Genomic DNA, 12565 nt, shown 5'->3' with positions numbered 1-12565 from the left:
TGTAATAAGTATTACTATTATTTTAAAATGAATTAATAAGTAAATATTTTAAAGTTTCTTTGTTTTAATATCTAATGTAAATATAAAAAATTTAACTGACAAAAGCTGTTTGGGGTCCTCAATATTTTTTAAAAGTGTAAAGGAGTCTTGAGATCAAAGAATCTGATAAATATTGCTTTAAAATTATCTAGAAATGAAATGAAACAAAACCAAACAAAAAATTTGGTGGTGAGAATGAGACAGATTTGATGGGATTGAATGGAATTTGAGTAATGAATGCATGGGATTCCTTGCACTCTTCTCTCTCTTCTTGGTATGTTTTGAATTTTCTGCAATAAATAATTTTTCCAAATAGAGCATTTCCTTCACTAGGATGTTAATAACTACATCCGCATGTGACTTCTGGGCCTGGGAGCCCAGTCAGAGTTAAGAAAATTCTTTGCAAGAAATACGGAACCCCATTCTTTTCTAAGGATGTCTAAGGTGGGGGACATGGGTGGTAAAAAGAAAAGAAAACAATGTCAGGTCAAAGCCCCCACCTGGCCTGTGCCTCTCAGGTAATGCAGGGGTGTCCCTAATGGCCACGCCTAGTGGCCCCAGGAAAAATGACACTGTTTGGGAAGTGGGGAGGCCTGGGGTCTTTTCTCTGCACCACTGGAAATGTGCTAAGAAGCACAGACCCTTATGTGGGCCACAGTTGGACTAGATGATCTTGGAGAGCACTTCCAGCTAAAGCATTTCGTGCAAAGCAATTATTCTTGGTCCCATGAGTTTTCATTCATTTAGTAATTTTAAGTGTTTGTTGACTGTCAAGCACCAGGGTCTGCCTTGTTTAGGAGAAGAATATGAAGCAGAGCAGCATCGGTGACTTCTGTGATACTGGGAAGGCCCAGCTGCCCCTCCACACCCCTGCCCCCGTCTTCTCATTCCAAAAATTCAACCTTTAATGTAACTACTGCCTTGATTCCTTTTGACAGAGTCATCACTGACACCTTAATAAAGATGTGATTCTGACCCTTTCCAAAGACAGAAACCAAAAAGAGGGGTGGGTCTGTATGGAAGGCACTGAACTCAGTTTGACACACATTGATTCGATGGCTCTGCAAGTTGTCTTCATGGTGGTGTCCAGTTGGGTGTATGGGTCTGGAGCTCAGAAGAGTGGTCCCAATGAAAGACAGAGATCTGGGGACTGTCCACTTTGACAAGGCAATGGAGATATGGATATGGATGAGTTCAGCCAGGGTCTCAGCAAACAGAAGGAACCAGGAGACAAGTCTGAGACAAAGAACTCTCAGGGAGAGAAATGTATGAAAGAGACCAGGAAGGAATGGAAAGAGAGTAGGGAGAGGGATACCAGGAAGAAGGAGAGTGTGTGCTCAGGGAAGGAGGGAGTAGACGTTAGTGCCAAATGCAAGCGGTCAGGTGAGAATGAAAACTAATAGGCACCTGGTGGACTTGGCAACAGGGAGCCAATGGTAACCTTGTCCCAAGCAGTTTTGAATGGGGAGCAACCAGCCTAAGGTTGAGAAAGGCAGATGAGGAAGTGTAAATGATAGGTATAGACTACTCTTGGGAAGTTTAACAAAGAGAGGAGCTCCCCACATTCAGCAAGGAGTTTTGCTTAATTTTTTAAATAGGAGAGATCTGAGTATGTTTAAAACCAATATTGTAATCAGTCTTATTGATTGGTGGAAGGAAGCCAATGCACAGAGAGAAGTTGATGAGACGACAAAGATGGTGGATTATCAAAGGATAGAGAGGTAGAAGAAGCAGATTACAAGAAACACAAATGACCAACAAAGAACTACAAATTCAGGCAACAATGAGATACTATTTTGCACCAGCCAATTTGGCTATTTATGGGTAAGGAAACTGAGGCAGAGATAAGTTAAAGATCAAGACCACATCAGCAGCAAATAACAGAGCCAGGATTAGAACCCAGGCAGTCTGGCTCCTGAGCCTGAGTTCTCAACCAGTATACTATGCCTTTTCTCTAAAAGCAGTCATTGCTTAATCATGCATTTCTATAAATAAATACATGTAAATATAAGTATATGTACAAATACATCTATGTGCGTGTGTAATACATATTAACGTTCATGGAAAAAAGACTAGATGCCAAAATATGAAGAGTGGTTATTTCTGAGTAATTGGATTATAGCTGGTTTTCACTTTCCTTGCACTTTTCTATATTTCTGTATTTCCTACAAAGGGTAAATTACTGTGGTAGAAGAAAAAGAGAAGTTATTTTTAAAAACAAGCCTGGGGAGGAGACTAGGATGGAGGCAGGGACCAGACCCCTTTGTTCAAGTCCTTTCTTTTGTGAAAGCTTGCAGGGAAGGGAGGTCAAAGCCTGAAGGGATGAGCCAGTGTCTTTCAGCAGCACAGACAGGACCAACAGGATGTCTCTTTGGTTTTCCTGAAAGCTGGACCTACTGCTTAGCATCTGCAAAAGCCGGGAGCATTTTCCCTGAGGATTACTGTCTCCTGCCTCCAATAAAACTCCTCTGGCCTGAGGAGACCACCACACAGGATCTTAGCCTCTCCAGTAAGACTGGTCCCCATGGCCTCCCCAGGAAGAAATCATTAACCTGCGTTCCCTCTGAATGTGCTCCTTCTCTTGGTTGAAAGTGTGCTTTTCTGGCTCTCTGCAGAACCAAGACCAGGTCAAAGGCCTCCCTGGGCCCCTCTGCAAGGCTCAGGCCCCATGGTCAGCCTTGCAGGTGAACAGGTTCTCCATGACACCCTTGCAAGCAGTCATTCCACTGACTCCATCTCAGGAGGCCCCATTCCCTCCCCTTGGTGACAGCTTTTCCTCAGGAAGACATCACTACCTACTAAGACAGGTGCAACTTCTCCCTGGTGGCAGACACCCTGCCGCACTTCCTCCTCTGTCTGCTGCATTCTCTTTGTGCCACCGTGGGAGAGAGGCCACGTCTAGACAGTGCTTCCTCCATTTCTCATCTATCATCTCAGCGGCCATTATTATTTTAAGCTGTGAAGTTTGGTATGAGCTACTTACAGCAACTGAATTCTGTAAGCTTCTGCTGCTGCTCAAATACTTTTTTCTTAATAAAAGCATCTAAGAGAATAATTCCACACCAAAAAAAATTGAAAACAAGAAAATTTTGCTTATCTTCTGAGAGTAGAAGAAGCCAGTCCACACAGACACATGCACCACAGGATGGGGACCGTGACCCAAAGGAGGTGGGTTGAGTTCCAGGTCTGAAGGAAAGAAAGTTCAGTGTGAAGGGTGAGGGAGATGGGAAAAGCAAAAACTGGAGGCACAGGGCAGGGATGTCCTGCACACAGGGTGGGTGTGCGGATGGACGCAAGAGCCGGGGCACGTTCACATCACTCCTTTCTGTTCCTTGTTCTGCTCTGGCCTCTCTAATAGGTTTCCCATGAGGTCCTGCCCACACAGTGAGGGAGCATCCCTAGGCCTGAGGACTCTTTAGAGAATCTGGCAGAAGTTGCAATGTGGTACATCTCCTCCCTTGGAAGCGTCAAATCCCTGCACGCACACCCACGATTTTGTGCCCATGCCAGGGGTTTCCAGGCCAACTTGTGATACTGTGAGCAGGGGGGGTTCCTGCCCTCAAGGCTACATTCACCAGGCCACTTCTTCAATGGAAACACACCCCAGACTCTGTTCCTCTTCCCAGAGGGCCTAGCAGAGAGGAAAGAACCAATGCTTCTGAACCAGCCCTCAAGGCGTGTGCATCTCATCCCAGCCACTCACCAACCAGCTGGTGTAGGGCCCCTCGCTCATCCACTCTGTGCCTCAGCATCCCCTTCCATGAAGCAGGGACAATGTGAAGATTAAATAGGAGGTGCTTTAGAAGCATTACTTCCTTCTCCAGCCACCCATGCCTTGACTCAAGTCCATCCTCACTCACGAAGCCTCACTCTTTCCAACCCTCTGAGATAGTCTCATTGACTTACACTCTTCATTGGCCTTGTGTTCATTCCTCCTTCATTCAACAGATATTAACCAAGTGTCTGTCTATCCTCAGGACCCGGTACCAGATGCTGGGGTACAAAGGGGAAAGGACACACAGTCCCCACTCTAAAGGATGTAAAGGCAAGGCAGGGATGCAGGACATAACAGCCATGTGTTAAGAAATCTGAGAGAGCTCCTGTGCATGTCAGCACCCACCTCCTAGGGGCAGCCACTGCTAGTGCTTGGGGGGGTTCCTGGAAATGTCCACATGCGGGTAATACCATCAAGAACATCAGTAATCTGTTAAAAAGTAAATGATACTCTCTATGTCTTCAGACTTTGTAGACATCCCAGGAATGCTAATAGGAATCAGTGACAACTGGAGGTGGAGAAGGGCAGAGGTGGGGTGTGGGATTGATGTTGCCATGTGAGCTAAGACATTGATAACAGAAACTAATGTTGGGACATGCAGAATGCTTTCCTGTTCCTTAATAACCTAGTTTGGCTCCCCACAGCAGACTCACAAAAGGAGTTGTTTTTGTGTTTTGTGTGTGTGTGTGTGCGCGTGCGCGTGTGTGTGTGTGTGTTTTAATTAAAAGCCCTACTTTCCTACTTTGCAGATGAGAAAGCACATAGAGAAGTCCTAACTCCGTCTCTGTCAATAGAAGGTGGGGATTTAATACAGATTATTTTGGCCCTGGTGCACGGGGGATTCATTCAGTGAGATAAGAGGGCAGCCAGCATCTTGAATGCTGTCAGAAAGGCCACATCTTTCCCAGTGGTTCTCACGCTGCCATGGCGACAGTCAGTTAAAAATAGTTCAGTCACAAGATGAGGAGTCAACGTGCACTGACACTCGGCAGTCTGGAATGATGAGCGGCAGGCCGCATTCCATCCCAGGGTGGAGTCCTCCTTACAGAGCAGTTGGGTGCAGATTTCCTTTCTTTTTTTTTTTTCTGAGATGGAGTCTTGCTATTTCGCCCAGGCTGGAGTGCAGCAGTGCGATCTTGGCTCACTGCAGCCTCCATTTCCTGGGTCCAAGTGATTCTCCTGCCTCAGCCTCCCCAGTAGCTGGTATTACAAGCACTTGCCACCATGCCCAGCTACCTTTTGTATTTTTAGTAGAGACAGGGTTTCACCCTGTTGGCCAGGCTGGTTTCAGACTTCTGACCTCAAGTGATCTGCCCGTCTCGGCCTCCCAAATAGCTGGGAATATAGGTTTTCTTATGGAAGTAGAGATGGGCTAGGCCCAGCCTGTGGGAAGGTTGTGAGCAAGCTTAGGGAACCAGGACTACTGCAGCAGCCTCCTTGCCGGCCTCCCTCTCCCTCGGCCTCTCTCACACCTGTAGCTGCTGCTTCAGTGGGTTCCTCCCACTGGACTCTTAAGAGCGGCCAGCAGAGTCTGTGTTTGCTCCACAGTGCTCTACCCATAGCCAGCAGCATGTCTGACCTTTAGTGAGTATTCCATATATATTTATTGTTTGAATAAATAAGATAGTAAAATTACCATTTTAACTCCCCATTTTGAAATACACTTTAATATTTCTGCTTCATGCACTGACTAGCCATGATCTGTTTTTGTTAACTAGGATCACATACTCAGCATGTCTGAACTGGGTCTTGATGGCTTAGCTAGCTCAACACCCTCATTTTACAGGAATTCAAAGGGAGCTTGGTCCTAAGTCTCCTGAGTCCCAGTGACATTGCTCTTCTTACCAGCTTTTTCTATCTGGATATAGAAATTGACCTTGATTAAACATTCTCACAACCAGAATGGTTTTAAGACCATTCTGATCGTTGTTTTAAAGAGGTGCTCACATACAAGCTTTCACATACCTCCAGGAAGACAAGGGCTATGCGTTGGCAGCTGCAGACAATTCCAGAATACTAGGAGAGGACAGGAATGTGGGAATGATCTGCCTGCCCTGTCTGTGCTACAGAACAGGTTATTTGCATAATGAGCCCTGTGCATTCACAATCCTGAGAAGTCAATGGGTATTATTAGTGTCATATCTAGGTCATGCAAGAAAGGACAGAGTTTCTGATGGTTCCTGAGGATTGGACATTGCACATGTACCTTGAAGACACTAGCAAAAGCCACTAAACTAGTCAGGCCAGTTCAACCATCAACCCTCCCCTCACTCCTTGGGCTGAAGCCTCTTAACATTTTTTTCATTCCTATCCTCCATTTGTCACTTGTCCATTTCAATTGCCTTGGACTTGGAAGGTGGATGACACCCAAATATTTATCTCCAGTCCATGTTTCTCTCCTAAGTTCCAGACATTTAAATCTTTGGTGGTCCCAGGGCCCAAACAGTACATCCAAAATCAATTGCAGCATCTCCCTCTGAAGCTATTTTCCTGATTAAATTCCTGTCTTGGTAGTTGACAATGCCTCACCACCCAAAGCCCAAGTGAGTCACCTCCTCAACCAATGAACCAATCACCGAATCCTGTCTATTTTCTCCTACTAAAAGTGCCCTTCTCTCCATATCTGTAGAACTGTACCTGCATGATATGGCAGCCCCCAGAATGGTTCCCTGCCTCTGATCTTGGCCCCTATACCCCCTACCCTAATCAGTTCTCCAAAATTGCATCCGCATGGAATTTCTGGTCCCACCATGGCACTTTTCTGCATGACATCTTTTTTGGCTTTCTAAGGCTATAAGATGGAATCTTTGGCCTGGTCCATGGGGCCCTGTGACCACTGCTGACCCCTTCAGGGTCCCCTCCACAACCCTCCCTGCACAAAGGCATGTTCCCTGGGCCTCAATAGTCCCACTCTTTGCAGGCCCCCAAATATACCCTGCCATCTCTCACCTCACCCTCTGCCCATAGCCAGAGCCTCTCAAAGACTGAAGCATTCAGTACTCTTAAAATGTAAAGAAATCCTCATACAAGTTTTCAAAAATGGCAGCAGGGGCCAGGCACAGTGGCTTATACCTGTAATCCCAAGCACTTTGGGAGGCCAAGGTGGGTGGATCACTTGAAGCCAGCAGTTCAAGACCAGCCTAACCAACATGGTGAAACCCTGTCTCTGCTAAAAATACAAAAATTAGTCAGGCATGGTGGTGCACAACTATAGTCCCAACTACCTGGGAGGCTGAGGCACAAGAATCACTTGAACCCCGGAGGTGGAGGTTGCAGTGAGCTGAGATCATGCCACTGCATGGGTGACAGAGAGAGATTCTGTCTCAAAAAAAAAGGGAGGGGGCAACAAATTTTAAATGTTTGCCACTAACCCACTAATGCTATTGGCACAAAAACATTATGATACAATTTAATTGTGCTGGTCTGAAGATAATGAAAGGATTTATAGCATATAATAATTCATACTACCATTCCAGACTTAGGTCTAAGTGACCATCCACCCCGATCTGCTTGGGATTGAAGGGATTTTGGTGCTAAAATCAGAAAAGTCCTGGCTGAACCAGGACAAGCTGGTCATCCTAAGTATGGAACAGTAGTTTATAGTCATATGATGATGACCTTCTTTCAAAACTGTCCATGTACCTCTGTAGCTGTCTAACGATTGGAGATAAAAGGCCACGTTTGAGGCCATGTCAATGAGCTACTCCTGCCCCTCCTTCCAGGCTCAGTTTTTCTGGGCCCAGCTCCCCCTAGCACTGGTCTGCTGATTGTTCCTTCCTATGTTCCTGCAGCGTTCTCTATAGGCCTCCTTTCTAGTGAGGTTGCCCTATATTTTGATTTTCTGCTTGCATGTCAGTTTCTTCCTTTAGGTGGTGAGCAACTTAAATTCCAGGTTGACCCATGGATACTCAGTGGGCAATGAGCAAATGGGGCCATTTGCACAACCCACCCCTTCAGTTCCATGTTGAAATGTTGGGAGATGGGCAAGATGTTGGGCCCAGACAATTGTGTAGGCTTTCCTGAAACCTCCTCTGTGCTAAGTGGGAGGAGTAAAGAGATGGCTGGAGCATAGCCCCAGCCTCAAGGAGTTCCGAACTACTTGAGAGGATAAGGCAGGTGTCGAGAGAGGGAGGGAAAAAGTTAGCAACACTTGTTTCATATCATGGAATGATGAAACACCATCTAATTACTATGGCACAGGGGACCAGAGAGGGACCAAGTGCCTGGGGAGGACTGCCGGGAATGTGTGGAGGTGGCACCCACAGCACCCGCACCAGACATAAGTAGCAAGGAGGCATAGCATAAAGAAATGTTTTAGAAGAACCAGAAATACCAAGTCCCAGGAGTGGTTGCTCCAAGAAGCAAGACAAGAAAGCCAAGTCCAGATAGCCCCTTCTCTGGATGGAGAGTTGAGCATCACGGCCTCTAAGGTTCTTGCCAGGTTCTCCAATTTAACCCTCAGCATTGCCAGCAGAAGGGGCCACAGATGTTGGAATTGAGTGGGATATTCAGGGTGTTGTGCTAGAGCTGACTAGGCAGGTCAGAACTTGGGGGAGAGGAGCCTGGAGAGGTAGGTTGGGGCCTCAATCCAGGTGTGCCAAGTGCCCTGGGATCTATAAAACATTGAGGGCATGGGGAGCAGGGGAGCAAGTAGCAAAGTATCTCAGGAGTGTCCATCCAGCTTGGGACAGCAGAAACAACTACACGGTGAAGGCATGCCAGTATGCCCCCTCTGGTTACTTCTCTCCTGGCCCAGATTCCCCACACTGGCATTTCAGGGCAACCACTGAGATGGAAATCAATCCATCCTCTTTCCACAGTGGGCTCCAAGCAATGTGAAACAGCGGTCACCAGAGTCCACTTCATAGCAGGTAGAGCTAAACTGGAAAAGGCACCTTGGATCTGCAGCTGCAATTGGGTTCCCCAATACATTTCCCTGAATTGGGTTTACCCACCCAAAACCACAGGCTTGTCCCTAACAGGCCACAGCATCAGAGAGGCAGAGGACAGGAGGAAAACTTGTGCTCACATGCATGAGGGCCAAAGGGGAAAGCACTTGGCAGGGGCTGATGGGTCCAACTTCAGGCTCTTTTTTCAATCTCATCAATTTTATCAGATCCTCCCTTCCCCCAGGGAGAAGAGAAGGAGTAAGCCAGGTGAGTGTGGCAGCCTTTAGGGAAGAAGAAGACCATAACCCCTGGTCCCAGAGGCAGCAGGTGCTGAGTCTTATGCAGAGTCCCCAGGTGGTCTTTACAGCTACTGGTGTTCCAAACTCCAGCCTGGTTCCCCCTGTCAGGCCTCTCCTTCTGCACATGCATAGGGTAGGGGAGGAAGGCCCTGTACCCTGTTCCATCTGCACAGACACTCTGTGGGAATCCAGTAGTTGAGTGTAATTCAGTTACTGGATCCAAACAGAACATTGTGCTTAATTCCTACCTTCCCAATAGCAGTAGTGATCAAAGTCTGTGACTGAGCTCTCCCTAGAAAGATAGAGGATACTAGAGTTAGTCTTGTTACAGGAGTCCCTTAGTCCCCTTGATGAGAAAAGTGTGGAATCATAGTACACAGACCTGGATTGGAACCACTGGACCACTGCCAGCTTTGAGATGCTGTGTAAGATGTCACTCTCCAATCTTCTGTTCCATCATCAATACAAAGGGAAGAATAGTAATAGTATCACAAGATGCTGTGGGGATTATGGATAGTGTAGGGACAGCACATATGAGGCACTGAACAAATAGTAGGGGCTTTTTTGTTTTTGTTTTTCCTAAGTATCCCGTTTATTTTTTAGTCATGGGTTACTTACTAAAAGTCTGTGTAACATGAGCTTCTCTCCTCACCCATATTCCCCACATCAGATCAGAAAACATCAAGTGGGTAGTATTTTTGACCGATTAATATACAAAAGAAAGTACCTTTATATCATGTATCTTGGCTCCAAAGGTAGTCCATAGTTCAGCCTCTTCTATTCTGCTTTTGTCACCTGTTACATAAAATGATCTATAAAATCCTTATAAATAAGACATGAGTTTTGCCCGTAATGCAGTAGGATGAAAAAATGCCAGTGCTGCATGCTGTGAAACAACAGAAACTTTATAGGGGAATCCAAGGTTTGTGTGCACAAAAATTATAAATGCCATTTTCTGCTGTGCTGGAAAAACTGAAGTAAAAACACAAATGAACTAGGCCTTTCAAGGATGAGGTATCACAACATTGGCAGCTGCTTAATATATTCATCTTAAGAAGACTGGATGCTAAAAATGCAATCACTGCAATTAATAAAGTTGAGAGAAAACACAAAGATTAGCTAATATGAGTAAAAGATTATTTAGGGTAAAATAAATGTGTGACATTCTCTATGTTTTCAGTCACCTGGGAAGGCAGACTATGGAATATCCGGAAATAAGAGTTTCCTTGTTTTCAGTAACATTGAGGTAACACTTCAGAGTTCAGAAGGTAACTGAGGCTATAAGTAGTAATTAAAAGGACAAAATAGAAGAAAGTAGGGGTTCCATTCTCCAGCTGTTGCAATTTTCCTGAAATCTTAATGTTTTTGAGCCTCTCCTATTTAAGGACAAAACAATTTAGCACACAACAAAAACTTCAAAAAGGGTGTCAGCTGGACCACAAAGCACTGATGAAAAGGCAGGGAGGGTATACTTCCCAAACTTTCATTGGGATGTAAAAGCCATTTTGAAAAGCAATCTCCACTCTCTGTCAAGTTATTTGACTCCTCAATGCAACATGTATCTCAATGAAATAGAATTTGAGTAGCGTTATGTTGGTATGCATAATGATTATGACTTCAAGAAAAATATATCTAGTACATTCTAGGGGTTTTGTGGAGGACTCTGTAAAACAAAGAGCTTGAAGAAAACAGTAATAAAATACAAAAATTTTTAAAAACAGGGTTTTTTTTCCTCCAAATTCCTGGTTTAATAAGGATCTATTTATTTTGAGGAAAAAAAGATCCCAAACATCAGGCTGTTCACAAAAATAACACACAGTATCAACTTTAGAAAACAAATCTTAAGACTATAACACCAATTATTTTTCTAGACGATGCATTTGACATGCCAACTCTCATTCGCAAAAATACATTGTTACATTTGTGTTGAACTGCCCCACACAGCACATTAATGTGGGGGTGTAACACACATACTTCTAATCAAAGCTTCTTTTAGGAGCTACTCAACTAAATAAGATTGTCTTTGCAGTTAGGGAAGCAACTATTGAATTTATTATGTATGAATGAAAAGAACTGTCCTCCCTGCATAACAAGAGATTATTTTGGAGACAATTGATAAAAACCATACATCCTTTTTATTAAGTCATAGAGAGGTATCAAAATTAAAAGCAAAAATTACAAGGTAAGACTTAACAAAACTACTAGAGTGCCAAAGGAAGTGAAAACAGGACTAGGCACAGGGCAACATGAATTAATAAACATGGGAAGGACAAGGATGAGGAGGACAGTGAGCATGTGCTGAAGATACTAGGGGAGAGGATCTGGTGAAAAATTTGATCTTAGACAAGCGTCTAGGTGAAGAAACAATGGGATAAGATTTCTAAACCCCACTATATGCTTAAGAGTCATCCATGCCATTGGTGCTGTCTCTGTCGTCCTCTCCTTCCTCAGCCTCGTTTTCATCATCCTTGATCAACTCCAGCTGGTCATCCCCATCCTCATTATCATCATCACCCAGTACGTCCTCCTCCTTAGCAGAGTCATCTGCACCCCCCTCAGACTCCAGCTTCACGTGAGTCTCATCTTTCTTCACGGAGCTGCTGCTCTGTTCCTCTTCTGACTCATCATTCCTCATCTCTACTGCTTGTTTGCTCTGCTCCTTTTCCATTTTTTCCAGGTTTTCCAGGAGAGAATCCACGTTTTGCTTTTATCTGGGTCAACTCCTTCATAATGGCCTGAAGGTCATCTCCTTTCAACTTTTCAGACTTGGAAGATCCCCGCTCTCCACTCTTAGAACTGAAGCCACTTTTGCCCCTTTGTGAGTTGTTTCCTGATACACGCTGACATTTCCAGGGCACTACAGCCCGGGCAATAGGAGAAGGAGGAGGCACACATGCTGAGTAACTGTACATCGTATCATCATCATCACCTTGATAGTCAGTCCAACTGAAAAGAGGAGCTATACATCTCCGCTGCAGATTGTTTCACACCTGCTTTTCCTCAGTTCACTTTTGGCTCTGCAGCCAGGTTAATAGCTAAAACCTGACCAGCAATCATTCTGCCATCCTCTCCTGCTCCAGCAGCCCGGGCATTTCTCCCATTAAAATTTTGAACGAAGGCAAAGACCTTATGAACAGCACAGCCCACAGTTTTGCCATACTTCAAAAAGACTGCTTCCATGTCAGATTTCTTGACCACACGAGTGTTGAGATTCCCAGTGAACACACAGGAGTTCATGGAGCGAGGATCTGTCTTGTTGGTAACGTTGCTGGCCATTGCATTTGATGATAAGGTTTCTCACAAAGCTGAAAACAGGAGGGGGAGGGAGAAGAGATTTGATTCTGAGTCTCCTACTCCCAGGTTCTACATGGAGAAGCCAACTGCTGCTCAAGGTCAGCAACATGGCCACAACCACTCAGTTTTTGTCTCTTCACAAAAATATCAATAGTAGGTTTTTTTCCTCACCTGTGTAACATCTTGTCACTCCAGATAAACACCACCACCCCTGAGCTGGACTTGACCCAAGTTATCTGGCCACATCTCCATGGCTTCCAAGTAGATGA

The 12565-nt window shown here is 45.0% G+C and overlaps 1 pseudogene; it reads right to left on the bottom strand.

Moving 5' to 3' along the window:
- Positions 1–11400: 11400 nt before the first annotated feature.
- On the bottom strand, positions 11401–12293 carry LOC104673315 (annotated as a pseudogene).
- Positions 12294–12565: the final 272 nt, after the last annotated feature.

Source organism: Rhinopithecus roxellana, chromosome 5 (genome assembly GCF_007565055.1).
Source record: "Rhinopithecus roxellana isolate Shanxi Qingling chromosome 5, ASM756505v1, whole genome shotgun sequence".
In the NCBI taxonomy this organism is placed as follows: Eukaryota; Metazoa; Chordata; class Mammalia; order Primates; family Cercopithecidae; genus Rhinopithecus; species Rhinopithecus roxellana.
Note: the sequence above shows the minus strand (reverse complement) of the source record. Positions and strands in the feature narration are given on the sequence as shown.